We start from the raw sequence: 15,187 nt of genomic DNA, 5'->3' as shown, positions 1-15,187 counted from the left end.
CATAATGCAGCGGTATGGCAGCCTGCTAATTCTCTTTGTCCATGTTGCTGCTGGTGATGGCAGGCCTTTATGGTCTAGAGGTCATCAATGTTTCCTTTTCAGCCTTACCTCTCAGAGCCCAGAGGGAGAGAACTATCGAACTAAACTTGGCTCAATAAAGAAAATAATTACAACATTTCTGTGAAATGCGTGCAGTTAAATTCTTGACTCTGTGGAAGCAAGTCACACTCAGATCAAAGAGGAAGAGGCCAGTACATGGGATACAATCAGTTGGGCTTAGGCAGTAGGGATTTGAAATAATTTCACTATACGAATAGTATCATTATTTTTGTCATATATTTGGATATTCTAAATACATGTGCACGTTTTTAACATGAGCACTGCTGCTGCGCGAGGGAGAGAGGCTCAAAACATTTTATTGGTCGTGTACACAGATTTGCAGATGTTATCGTAGGTGCAGTGAAATGCTTGTGTTTCTAGCTCCAACAGTGCAGTAATACCTAGCAATACAAAATAAAAGACAATCCGGAAAAAGAAAGAAATATCAGAAGGAGCAACGTCAGAGACTGGAATATTAGAGACAGGAGAGAAGAGAGAAAGAGACATCTCGGCTATAGCCAAGACTAGCTAACTTGTAGCAGCCACAATGTTATGTATCATCCCATACAACAGTACCTGTCTTGACTGGAGCAGCCTAGAGAAGCTATAGCTAGCTAGGCTAAATGCTGCGCTTTCTCCCCAACCCCATTCAAATAAAACAATAGCCTACCTGTTGGTTGCTCGTTGTTGCCTACTCCTTCTCATTTTGCGAACTTTTAATTCCATAATTGTATTCCATCTTGCATTGAATTAGTGAACACTCACTCCACTTGCTACATATTGAGCCTTCGTTGCCACTTTGATTGGCCAACATAAAACAACAAGCTACACACGACACCTGAAGGCTACCGGTCGGCTACCTGTCTTTTTATGGGGAGCAGGCAGCACAACATTTTAAGATGAATTACATCCTCTAAGGAGCTATTCTAATGTCTATAAATATTTGACCTTGGATAAGTGCTTCATACTGAAACTATAGGCTGTAGAGAGCATAAAATAACTCGGCCGAGAGGGAACATAAACAATTGTAATTGTGGATCAATTAATGCATCATGTCTCACTCTAATATACAGTATCTACTGCTGTACATATTCTTAGTATATCTTGTTTAAATTCATCAAGTGTATATATGTATACATTGCATTTGGATTACTGTTACAGTGCTATTCGGGTTCGTTCTGACATTTTGGGGGGATTATTTGACATTTTACTGCATTGTTAGGCGCTAGTAACATAAGCATTTCACTGCATCCAATATAACATCTGCTAAACTGTGTACGCATCCAATAAACTGATTTGATGAGATGCTAACAAAGAGGTCAAAGTAAAGTTGAGAGCAGCATACCATATATATGGTGCGTCACATGTGAAGAACAATGGTTGTTGACATATCTTTTATGTTACCTTGAAGGAACTCCTTGAACAATTGTGTTGCTCGACTTAAGGTGCCTGTCACAGTGCATTATGGGTGAACCACAATGAGTCCCCCCCTAAAAAGGATATAGCCCACACAGATCTAGTAGTCTCTGTTGGCCACGTGCGTGACATTTCCCAAGTAGTCCGTGTCATTGTTCTGTTCCAGCACTTTATTTTCAACCTTCATCCAGATTCAAGCTGAACTAAATAAAACATCTATTCTGCATCAATTGACTAGCATCAGATGAAGTCTTCAATGCACGCTGAAAGTGCCTGACTTATGAATGAATAGATTCCATTTGCTGATGAAAAGATTCATGACATTACTAAGAGGTTCCAATTTGTTTTCACCCAATACATTGATGCCTTTTTTTAAGGCCAGCTGGAAGTTGAAAATGGGCATTCAACATAAAAAGACATGCGGGTGGCTAGTTCCTCATAAGTTGTTTATACTGAAATCAACAACATGCATATGGCGCTTCAGATGTGGGGAAGCCTTTAGCGTCCATCGTCCTGTAACCAAAGCACTGTTATCCCTGATCGAATGGCCTGCGACGTTCAATGTCCCAAGGTCTGCCATGTGATCTTGCCCGCGCTTGTGTGCACTTACTAAGAGTAATGGCTCTCATGAAAGTTTGTTCTTCACCCCCAGGGCAAAGTCCATTGAAAATGTATTATCTTCAGGTCAAGAAAAATCTGACTTCCCTTTTTGTAGAGTATCTAGTTTTGTCAAACCTGTTCTTAAATAGAAGAGTTGAATGACAAACTTTAATATTCAGCAGTTAATATCTATGATTGACTATGAACAACGCCAAATATATATAGAACAAAAAATATGTTTCATGAGCTAAAATAAGATCCCAAAAATGTTCCATACACAGGCTTATTTCTCTCAAATTTTGTGCACAAATTTGTTTACATCCCTGTTAGTGAGCATTTCTCCTTTACCAAGATAATCCATCCACCTGCCAGGTGTGGCATATCAAGAAGCTGATTAAACAGCATGATCATTACACAGGTGCAGTTTTGTCACACAATGCCACAGATGTCTCAAGTTGAGGGAGTGTGGAATTGGAATGCTGACTGCAGGAATGTCCACCAGATCTGTTGCCAGATAATTTAAAATGTTCATTTCTCTACCATAAACTGCCTCCAAAGTTGTTTTAGAGAATTTGGCAGTACGTCCAACGGCCTTACAACCGTATGATGTTGTGTGGCGAGCGGTTTGCTGATGTCAACTTTATGAACAGAGTGACCCATGATGGCGGTGGGGTTATGGTATGGGCAGGCATAAGCAAAGGATTTTATCAATGGCAATTTGAATGCACAGAGATACCATGACGAGATCCTGAGGCCCATTGTTGTGCCATTCATCCACCACCATCACCTCATGTTTCAGCATGATAATGCACAACCCTATGTCGGAAGGATCTGTACACAATTCCTGGAAGCTGGAAATGTCCCAGTTCTTCCATGGCCTGCATACTCACCACATGTCACAATTGAGCATGTTAGGGATGCTCTGGATAGACGTGTACGATAGCGTGTTCCAGTTTCCGACAATTTCCAGCAACTTCGCACAGCCATTGAAGAAGAGTGGGACAACATTCCACAGGCCACAATCAACAGTCTGATCAACTCTATGCGAAGGAGATTTGTCACGTTGTGTGAGGTCACACCAGATACAGACTTGTTTTCTGATCCACGACTCTACAATTAAGGTGTCTGTGACCAACAGATGCATATCTGTATTCCCAGTCATGTGAAATACATAGTTTAGGGTCTAATGAATTTATTTCAAATGACTGATTTCCTTATATGAAGTGTAACTCAATAAAAATCTTTAAAAATTGTTGCATGTTGCATTTATATATATTTGTTCAGTGTATTCCTATCAACCATGTTGAATGGCAAGATAGTTTGAGTCGAAATTCTAACATGCTTTGCTGATGAAGAAAATTCAATTAAAATGTTTGTCAAACGGTTGCATAGCCTAGTGTTTCAGTTGATTTTGTTGTAACACTTGAGGTTTGGACACCAATTCTATTATGCTATATGATTTAGCTAAATAACAATCACAGGCTGTGAGTACACTACAGACTTCATAACCTACAAACAATAGTAGGAAAGGTCACATATTTTCTTTAGTACGGTATATGAAAGTGTTGACCCGTCTGATGCGGTGGTTCTCCGCCCTGGTGAAAGAATAGCAACAAGCATCCTGACATTTTATCTATTCTAGTCAGCTACTTCCTGTCCCTCGCTCTCAGGCTTGAGGTTCAAATGAGACAAAGGGAAGGCCACAGTAAGCCATGATTGGACTTTGAAAAAGACAGACAAGCCTCTGCAGGCAGCGCTAGAGCTTTTCTTTCATTCTATAGGTCTGCAGGTGTACACAGAGGGTTAAACAAAGGTGCAACTCAAAGTATTCATGTTCAAAACAGTGCTGGGCGACATGTTCAGAGATATAGGACTACATCACAGAGAAATGAAAAGATCCTCCAATACACTCTATAGGTCTACATCTCAATTGTATGACCGGATTCCAAAACGTAAACCATCGCAAAAATGTTTGGGTGGTATGATCCACAGATTATAGCATATGTATCTTCTACCTTTGAGAAAGCTTCAGTATTCATATGAATAAGTGCCGATTGTGATGAAGAACTGCTGGTGAGCTATTTTGTTTAACACCATTACTGGCAGAGGTCTAAACTTCACTGTAACCCCCACTCGTCTGGTCTTGTAGAAAAATGACTGCAGAGAAAACACTGTCCAACAAGAAATCAGCACATCTTTCGTTTACAACCTATACATTAGCAGTTGGCACATCTTTACAAGCTACACATTAGCACATCTTTACACGTTATATATTGCATAATAGCTCATCATAGCTGGTTTAACAAAGCCAAGCCAGTCAGTGAGAAATGAGGAAAAAACATTAATACAGTAGATTATCGCGTCATTTTCTTTGCCGATTTTATATTGATACTGTGACTCCAAGTATCGATTTGTAACGTCAGCAATCACTAGTCAGTGTACCTGCTCCAAAACTCTGGGAACTAGCTATAGGACAATAAATACCAATCTTTTTCATTGTTTTAAATGGTGAGCCAACATGTTTTGAGTACTTTTACCTCTCATGGCTTTCTCTTGTCCCTCTGCAGCAGACATGTAGTGAGCAATGTGTTTGGAACAACAAATCACAATAAAAACACAGTGTCGAATTGCAACACATAGAATTGTGATACATAGAATCGCAACACATATCATATCGGCACCTAAGTATCGTGATAATATCTAATCATGAGGTCCCTGTAAATCCGCAGCCCTTCCAAGGAGAAACATTGTCTCTACATGAACAAACTCTTTAAAATGTTACTCGTGCCTTCAGTTATTTTGGCATTTTCAGGAAATGCCTTTAACTAGCAAGTCAGTTAAGAACAAATTCTTACTTACAATGATGGCCTACCCCGGCCAAACCCTAATGACGCTGGGCCAATTGTGCGCTGCCCTATGGGACACCCAATCATGGCCGGTTGTGATACAGCCTGGAATCGAACCAGGTTCTGTAGTGAAGCCTCTAGCCCTGAGATGCAGTGCCTTAGACCACTGCGCCACTTGGGAGCCCAAAGACATCTTTTAAGGAAAGGGAAAAAAGTGGTTGTTTTTGCTCTTGGCAACTTGGATCATACTCGTACATCACGGCTAGCCTGGTTTTGTCATAAACGGTTAGTAACATTATAGCTTTGATACCTCAGGGCCTTTACATCTGCAAAATCTTAAAAGTCAAACTTATCAGCTGGCAAAGTGTGTGGAATTTATGAGTTCGATTTAGCCTAGTCTACAAATGCAGGTGAAAGTCTCAACCATGACATTCTTCAGGGTTTGGCGGCATGAAGCCATGAAAACTGTATTCCTTGAAGCCATGGCATTCCAGAGACACATTCATCTCTTGCATCAACACGTCACATCTGGTGACAGGACTCTGGCCATGTTGATGGAACACTTTCTGGCCCTTGCTCTGTGGTGTAATTGAAGGGAAGGCAGGATGTACTTTAACATGGGTACTAACCTCAGGGACCCACCACTTCATTTTTACCCCCTGCAGAACCTAACCAGAGTTTCACATACATCTCTGTGCTGTGAGGAAGGATCTAATCTAAAAGTAAAGTATTCAAAATAAGTACATCACTCCAGACAGAACTGCTACTGGAGGAGCTTTCCTGGGGCTTAGAAAAAGCCAAAATGCATGATTGAAGATAATCCATGTGATCTGGACAAGAATTTTGACTTTGTCTTTGGGAGTTTTCATTCGTGTTGGCCTTTAGGTGTGGCTGTCTGCAACAGTAGTAGTGTTCCTGTTCCTGTTGAATGGCCAACGGCTTCCAGGCGAGGACTACTAATCAGGATTTCCTCTTGCACTCAGTGAGGACTGGCTTCGGCTACCCAAGCAAGAAAACAATACCACAGAATGCCCCCCTCCCCATCTGAACTGTGGTTATTTATTTCCTGAAAATACAATTCTGTGTCTTGTGTAATGGCCAAAGTCAGGAGGGTGTTTTTAGTTACTTACACATGATTTCATTAAGGCTCAAAATTATCCTGAAAGAGAAACATTTCTTGATACTAAAAGGAAACAGAATCCTCAAGAACATAATTGTTAGGGATGATAACCACAACCATACAATCTCCAATGTTTTAATTTAGCCTACTTGCTCAGCAGAGACACTTACTTCTTTGCTTTATTACCAGCATACTGGTACACAATCCATTTCATTAATAGATTTTAACTGGATAATAAAATGTCCCAATTTCTGAAGTAACACAAAATCTCAGTGTTTTGTTATTCGACGATGATGCTGTATCCAGACAATCCCAGGAGTCTGCTGATCTGAGGTGCTGTCGTAATTAAGAATGACACAGGCCCAATTATCATCACACATAGGCCTGCGTTGGCAAAGCCTGATTTCCTTTGCAAATGTATAGGCCTAATACAGAGGCAGGTCAGATTCTGCAAAGGTCTACACCTGGAGATCCAGTCATTTTGTACATAGGCATTTCTGGGAAAAGTAAAACCACAGAGACATGATGTTCGATAAATGTAATAACATAGGCCTAGCTAAACCTGTGCAGGGCTTAGTGGCGTGGGGAGATTTGGAGAGTATTTTTGTCTCCCCGCATTACATTTGAGTGTATTCGGCTGCCAAAAACTCCCGTAGGATTCTGAATTCCCTAATAGACTGAAACCCCCTTTACTGGTTCAATGAGCAGTTCAGGACTATCTGTACATCTGAAGTAATCACAGGGGACCCATTACAGTCCAGACCAAGCGCATTGTATAGAGCTAGCAGTCTTGAGCATCACACAAGAGACCAACCACAACTGCTGCATAATGTGATCATCAATATTAGTCTACATCTATGCTAGGCTAAATACTATTGAATCATCAACACCGATATTTGACTTTTATAAAACGCTTTAATCATTCAACTCCAGAAGCGCAGATAGGTTGGCAGGTAAATGTGTAACCTGAAATCTTATTATAGCATAAAGGGGATATTGCTCATCATTTTGTCCCTTACCAGGCTCTCGTCTCAATAACATCAAACGCTCAAAAGGGAAAAGAGCCGTGGCTTTGACATCTGAGCCCAGACTGCGGACCGGACTGAACTTTCCCCCCGACTATAACGTGAAGAAGCCTCCCTATGTGGAGAAGGCTCGTGCCCCCACTCTGTGACTGCAACCTCATCTACCACGCTGACCTCCAAACACCAGGGCTCATTCACATCCACAGAGCAGATTGAGACCATCGTCACATGTTAAAGAGCACATCTGAAAACGGCCATTAGGAGTCAACTATGCTAGCTTAGGTTTTACTATATAAAAGGGGGATTTAGATGCATTAATAGGCTAGGAGTCACAGCAAATATCAGATATGTTCATGGTAGGCTATTTCCAGGGTTGATCACATTGGCAAACAGTGCTTTCAAGAATATTTCATATTTAGGAACATGGTGGGTGTTGGATGTAGGAACATGGAGGAAAAGCCTGTTTTAGGTGGAACATATTGGCCGATGCTTAAAATACAAGACTTTCAATCCCCAGCTGGATGTGGCTGTTATACCACTGAGGAACCTGACAAATGCCCAGCTGTTCACACTGTAATTCGGTATCAGACCTCAAGAGTCAAATCAACCATAAAATAAATAACTAGCATGGGAGCCATGGAGTAGATTTCCTGACTTGTGTGTCTGAACTGATATTAATTAGCTTAAAAACCCTGTTTTGAAGCTAAAGCCATGGTCTTTCAGAAATGAATATTGCAATGTCTGCTTAAGCTCCAGGATCAGGTGTCTCTCAAATTGAGGGCTTAGTTAAAACTCATTCTGCAGCTCTCCCTGTAAGAAACTAGACCCCATTTGCAAATGTTCATGCAAAATGCATGCTTTTAGTGTTAAGGAAAGTTAATTGTGGGTGAAATGAATCAGAATCAGCTTCATTCACCATGTACATTTGATTATACTGGAATTTGACTCTGAAATGGTGCTGTGCAGAGTTACAGACAGACAAAAACATTTGAGGTAATCAAGCTAGAATCCTAAATTTTTCTAGGAGCACATTGACTGTACGTACACATCACAACCAGAAGCCATGATTACAGGTAACATCTGAGGTAAAGGCTAGAGCTGCCGCTTTCAAGGAGTGGGACACTAATCCGGACGCTTATCAGAAATCGTGCTAAGCCCTCCAACGAACAATCAAACAGGCAAATACAGAACCAAAATCGAATCTGAAGCTGGTGTAGTAGGCCCTAAATATTGTCAAAGACTCCATCCACCCAAGTAATAAACTGTTCTCTCTGCTACCGCATGGCAAGCGGTACCAATGCACCAAGTCTGGAACCAACATGACCCTGAACAGCTTCTACCCCGAAGCCATAAGACTGCAAAATAGTTCGTTAATAAACTCAGCAAAAAAAGAAACGTCCTCTCACTGTCAACTGCGTTTATTTTCAGCAAACTTAACATGTGTAAATATTTGTATGAACATAACAAGACTCAACAACAGACATAAACTAAACAAGTTCCACAGACATGTGACTAACATAAATGGAATAATGTGTCCCTGAACAAAGGGGGGTTCAAAATCAAAAGTATCAGTATGTATCTGGTGTGGCCACCAGCTGCTTTAAGTACTGTAGTGCATCTCCTCCTCATGGACTGCACCAGATTTGCCAGTTCTTGCTGTGAGATGTTACCCCAGTCTTCCACCAAGGCACCTGCAAATTCCCAGACATTTCTGGGGGGGGAATGGCCCTAGCCCTCATCCTCTGATCCAACAGGTCCCAGACATGCTCAATGGGATTGAGATCCGGGCTCTTCGCTGGCCATGGCTGAACACTGACATTCCTGTCTTGCAGGAAATCACGCACAGAACGAGCAGTATGGCTGGTGACCAGTATGGCTGGTGGCATGACCCTTCATGCTGAAGGGTCATGTCAGGATGAGCTTGCAGGGAGGGTACCACATGAGGGAGGAGGATGTCTTCCCTGTAATGCACAGCGTTGAGATTGCCTGCAATGACAACAAGCTCAGTCCAATGATGCTGTGACACACCGCCCCAGACCATGACGGACCCTCCACCTCCAAATCAATCCCGCTCCAGAGTACAGGCCTCGGTGTAACGCTCATTTCTTTGACGATAAAGGCGAATCCGACCATCACTCCTAGTGAGACAAAACCGCGACTCGTCAGAGAAGAGGACTTTTTGCCAGTCCTGTCTGGTCCAGCGACGGTGGGTTTGTGCCCATAGGCAATGTTGTTGCCGGTGATGTCTGGTGAGGACCTGCCTCTCTCAGCCTATTGCAGACAGTCAAGGCACTGATGGAGGGATTGTGCGAGCCTGGTGTAACTCGGGCAGTTGTTGTTGCCATCCTGTACCTGTCCCGCAGGTGTGATGTTCAGATGTACCAATCCTGTGCAGGTGTTACACGTGGTCTGCCACTGTGAGTACAATCAGCTGTCCGTCCTGTCTCCCTGTAGCGCTGTCTTAGTGGTCCTTGAGTGGCCCAGCCAGAGCCCGGACGTGAACCCGATCGAACATCTCTGGAGAGACCTGAAAATAGCTGTGCAGCGACGCTCCCCATCCAACCTGACAAAGCTTGAGAGGATCTGCAGAGAAGAATGGGGAGAAACTCCCAAATACATGTGCCAAGATTGTAGCATCATACCCAAGAAGACTTGAGGCTGTAATCGCTGCCAAAGGTGTTTCAACGAAGTACTGAGTAAAGAGTCTGAATACTTATGTAAAATGTGATATGTCAATTAGCAACATTTTCTAAAAACCAGTTTTTGCTCTGTCATTATGGGGTAGTGTGTGTAGATTCACGAGGAAAAACTATATAATCAATATAGAATAAGGCTGTAACCTAGCAAATTGTGGAAAAAGTCAAGGGGTCCGAAGACTTTCAGAAGGCACTGTATGTGGGAGTCAGTCTGAAGCAGAGCCCAAAGCCAGTGCAGAAAGCAAATGTGCAGTCTAGTATGAAAGTGCAGGGTACATAGACTGAGTGGGAAGATCAATGTGGAGCAGGTGGCCGATGAATAAGCAGTGTTTCCCCTATATGCATTCAGCAGCGGCGCATGACCGCTGCTAAATCCTGGCCGCTACTGCGGTATGTTTTTAGTGTAAAATGTTTTCATTGTCAAATTTAACTAAAATCACTTTTAAAGTATGTTGAAAATATAATGGAGCAATACATTTTTAAATAAATATAATTTTTAAAAACTAACAAATCACCAAAATAAAAACTAGTCAGAGAATCTAAAATGGCATGGGGCCCCTTTGACTTTGCCATGGCAAACTGATTAGAATCGTAGGAAATTAGCTTTAAAAACAGCAACATTGTCGATGCAGCCAAGATGGCCTCTAAAACCGCCCCATTGGATATGTTCCGTTGGCTGAGTTTTTTTGTCCTGCAGCAGATCTGGGATGATGGTGTCCACAAACACTATCCTTACGTATGTCCTTTGGGTTGTAGAGGTGCTGAAGGATGCAGTGGAGGCCAATGTTGACAGCGTAATCCACAGAGCTTTAGGCGAACTACAGGGGGTCAAGGAGGGCGTCAGTGATGGTTTTGAGGTGGGATAGGACAAGGCACTCAAAGGGCTTCATGATGACTGATGTGAGTGCAACAGGTCTGTCGTAATTCAGGCAGGATATTTATATTTCTTTGGAACGGGAACAATGTAGGATTCAAGACAGGCAGAAACAATGCATAGTTGAAGTGATGGATTGAAGGTGTCCGTGAATACAGGGGAGAGCTGGTCAGCGCAGTGCTTTACTATGGCTGGGGAAACCCAGCCTGGGCCTGCAGCTTTCCTGACGTTTGTGACGCTGTTGACAAGGGGTGGGGAGGTAGGGCACTCTGTAATGGTCCATGTTGCCACTCCTATGTGTCTCTTCCTTGGCTGAGCTTAGACCTCTTAGCGCTGGATTGACACAGCGTTTGGCATTGTTGAATGTGACAAAAGTACTGGTTGGAAAGCAGTTTTCCACAGACACCGATGTAAGATGCTACCCTGTCCGAGTTGTCATGTTGATATGGTCTTCCTTGAAAATGTCCCAATCTGTGGAGTGCAGGCAGTGCTTTAACTCCCCAATTGCCTCACTGTATGTGTTTGACAGGTTTTGCAGGTTTCAGTTTCTGTCTGTATGAGGGGATGAGGTGGAGCAACAGTGTTTCCTCTGCAGTCATTTTGGCGGCAAAATCATTACCGCCACGCTAAAATAATATGAAACATTAAAAATATGAAGATGCTAGAAAAGTCCACATTTACTTTTCCTCTGCAATCAAAAGAAGTAATGAATAGAAAAACCAGACAATCCCATAGTAGAATAGTTTATATCTATCTATTTACCTAGTCGGCTTGTTGTTGTGTATTCTATGCAAGAGAAATATTCCTCTCAAGGCGCATTCAAGTGATGAGTGCCAAAAGGGAGGGAAACCTGCATTCTGACAAGCAGTCAATGCACAACAATTCTTGCAATAGCAGGGGAAACAGGGGAAGCAGGGGAAACAGCCGTTTTAATTGCCTTTGTTTAACTGCACCATTTTAAAACCGTAGATTTTAGCAGCGTCATGGCCTTGGTGCAATACACTATGAGTGCATAGGGGCGGAGTGGGGCTAAATGTAACACGGTGCAATTGTAGGGTAACTTGGGCTAAAACGCCACCCTACCTCAGAATCATTTTTGAGTAGTGACTTAAATTGTGATGAGACAATTTTTGGTTGAGCAAGAGTAGTGGCAACCAGGGAAAGTGTTGGGGGAAATGGTGACATGAAATGGTTTCTGTGAGAAGTACAGGCAGGGGACATGTTACCCCATGTGCCGTGAGACCCCAAGTTAACATAACATGTAGGCCTACATTATATTCACTGTGTTTATACACGTTTTTTTGGGACATAAAATTAATCAATAGGATGCTAAATAGTTAGAAGATTACATTTGGGATATATCTAATGATTAGCTCAATAGCATAAATACAGATCGGCAACCCCATGCTTCAGCCTAGTTATTTATAGCCACTATGCTGCATCAGTTGGGCTACAGGTAGGGCTGTGGCGTTCACAACATTTCGTCAGCCGGTGATTGTCAAGCAAATAACTGTCGGTCTCACGGTAATTGAACGTTAATTAACATAAACACATTTAGCATCTCCTGGCGCAACTACATTTTAAAAAGTCTAACAAATCCATGTAATATAGCCTACACCTTCACAATAAATCCATTATTTATTTTAGACAGGTCTAAAGAAGCATGATATGAAGAAAATGTATATTTCAGAAGAACAGAATAGCATACTCTGAGTTGTCCTTATGTTAGGTCCTGACATGGCTATGCCAAATGGATGCGGGCTACACTAGTTCATTTAGCAGACAAGATTTGCTTAGAATTCCGTGGCATTATTTTATATGATTTCATAGTATGAAAAATACAATTGAACAAAGCTGAATAAAATAGAAAGGATATTTTCTCCAAACAATTTGAGGAAGTGCGCACATGCAGCTATTCTGTGTTGAGTGGTTAACAAAGAAATAGGTACTTCTCTGTGATTCATTTAGTGTTCTTAATGTAACTTTAGTTGTTCGTCAAACGTTGGGCTATACGTTTAGATTTTTAATACATGATGATTTGAAAAAAAAAGTCGCTTGAAAGGCATGAGCTCTGCTTTGTTTTTTTGTGCAGGCTGTACACACTTCATCAGTCTCTCATTCACAATTTGACAAGCACTTGATAATGCCTCGAATTTCACGGCGGCATCCCCTTTGTGTGGCCGTAATGCACCCTTTAAATAATCCATGCCTTTTGCAGCCAGTGGCCGTTGTGCCCTTGGCTCGGAGTGCTGTGTTGTGCCCTTCTCCCTGAGTGTTGCGCGCTCTGAAGTACCGCTCACTCATATGGCTCTCCATCACGTGATCAGGTCTTTCTCACAGGTTACAAGTGAAGACAGACACATCGGGGATGCAACTGCGTGCCTCCTTATCCAATTCGGATCCCAAATTAATACAACCACTAGCATCCCAAAAATGTTTAGCGCGATGTGGCTGATGCAACAGATCAAAACGTTTAGCTTAAAATTTTGATAGTTTATTTCTTCATATTATAAGCGCAGCGATGTGTACATGGCAGTATGATATAAGTGCAAAATGTTCCATTAGCGGGAAAACCCCATTATCAAAAGTCACCGCAAATGCGATGATACATGTAATGCTTTTATTATAAAGGTGCATTTTTTAATGGTGAAAATTATCTTCCCCAACCTTGAAACTCACGCGCTGCTTATGCATGCCAGTTAGGCTCTACACCCTTTGCAAAACAGATTAATGTGCTTAATTTTAAGAAGTTATTTGCCCACTTTAGTTGTGATACAAACCTTCTCAAAACATATAGGCCTATGGGCTATACTATGAGGTGTGCGACTATGATTCGACAAAGTCGCAAAAAAAGAAGGCATTGTTTCTTGCCTTATGCTGGGCATCATTCAGTGATAATATATCATTCACAACTGATAGTCTGATGGGTGACAATATTAACCTATTCTTAATTTAATCTTGTCTTTACATACACTAAATAATATGTGTGAAATTTGTTTGGATTTAGAATGGACCAATAAATCATGCACCTGTCTCGAAACAGGGGCAGTGGAAAAAATACATGTAATCTATTAAATAGCAAATAGAGAACGCTTTTCCCATGGGTCATTTTCATGCCAGCCAGGTAGGCTATACTCCTGTTGTAATGATAAGCAATGTGCTTAATATTAGGAAAGTTGAGAAAATAGTAGGCCTAGCCTATAGAAAGCTGATAGGAGCATCCTCTTTTTAGTAGAGGCCATCACTCTGTTCTCACGCAATTGCATAGCCTATAGAAACGTTGCACAACATGAGCTCATGGGCTCTCATGAAGTGTTTGATTAGATTTTCGATTACATTTGCATTGATGTCAGAGTTATTAGAGGGACAATAGACTGCTGAGTACCAGGCAGTTAAGCAAGTTTGGTAGGCTACTAATGACCATCAGCAGCATCAGAGCTTGGAGAAGCCTAATTACCGTGACTAAATGGTCACGTAGAATCTGACTGCCTTCATGACTCGTGACCACCGGTGTGGCGGTAATACAGTCACCGCAACAGCACCAACTACAGGTGGTAATGCTTATTGCTATTAGCATACCTGATAATATGGACCATGCATAGGCTATATGTATGGTCCAATATGTTAAAATAATTGTAACAAAAACCCAATATTTAATTGGAATAATTTCTAGGAGGGCATTATATTTTAGATGTCAGCATCATTTTATTTTTCATTCATTTTGAAATAGAATGTCCTGCTAAAAAGTCCTTATACATAAACATTATCTGGAGGGGACCCCGTAACCCCAAATCCAGGGGGCGAGGGACGTGGTGAATAAAACAGATGGCAGTTGTTGAAAATACATTCCAAGTCAGGAGATAAAGATTTCGCCAGAAAAGTGACATCATTGCACCAACGTTGTTTTACGTAAAAGCATGCAGCGCCACCTTAGGATTTTTTGCACAGCTCTGGTACACCATCAGCCCAGTATAGCTGGAAGCCTGGTATATCCACAGCAGCTTCAGGTGTGTCGTCATTTAGACGAGATTCAGTGACAGAAGTCCTTTTTTGTTCTAATCAGAAGTTGTAGCATGTCAATTGAGGTGAGTGAATGCACATTGGAGAGGAAATGACCTAGGAGCAGGGAACGAAGACCTCGCCTTCAACCCCGGCGCATCTCCCCCTCTTTCTCCGAAGCACAGTCGCATAGCCTCAGTTAGAAATCCGACTCGTGGTCTGGGGTTTTCAGCAGAATCTCAACAGAATCTCAGGACAAAAACCACCTGGTAACTTGTCCCTAATATTCAGTAGCTCATCCTGGGTGAAAGAAATTGCAATCCAAAAAGTGAACTAACAAAAACAGTAAACACACGAGCAGCTCCAAAACCCGGGTGGCTTCCTCACTGGGTGCCTCACACACATGACAAAGCATACCCTGTTGTGGTAATTATCTGGGCCTGGTTCTTTTCTACTGCATTATTCAGATTGCCCATTTCAATTAGTTCACAGCTACTTCAAAAACATTGACT

At 41.9% G+C, this 15,187-nt stretch overlaps 1 protein-coding gene across 4 annotated transcripts in view; it reads right to left on the bottom strand.

Moving 5' to 3' along the window:
* LOC139573761 (inactive phospholipase C-like protein 2) overlaps positions 1 to 15,187 on the bottom strand; it is a 62,707-nt gene that overhangs the window by 21,876 nt on the left and 25,644 nt on the right. The gene's annotated exons all lie outside the window — the stretch shown is intronic.

The sequence above is a fragment of the Salvelinus alpinus genome, chromosome 4 (assembly GCF_045679555.1).
Source record: "Salvelinus alpinus chromosome 4, SLU_Salpinus.1, whole genome shotgun sequence".
Classification (NCBI taxonomy): Eukaryota; Metazoa; Chordata; class Actinopteri; order Salmoniformes; family Salmonidae; genus Salvelinus; species Salvelinus alpinus.
The sequence above is the reverse complement of the archived record's forward strand: the minus strand, read 5'-3'. Positions and strand labels throughout refer to the sequence as shown.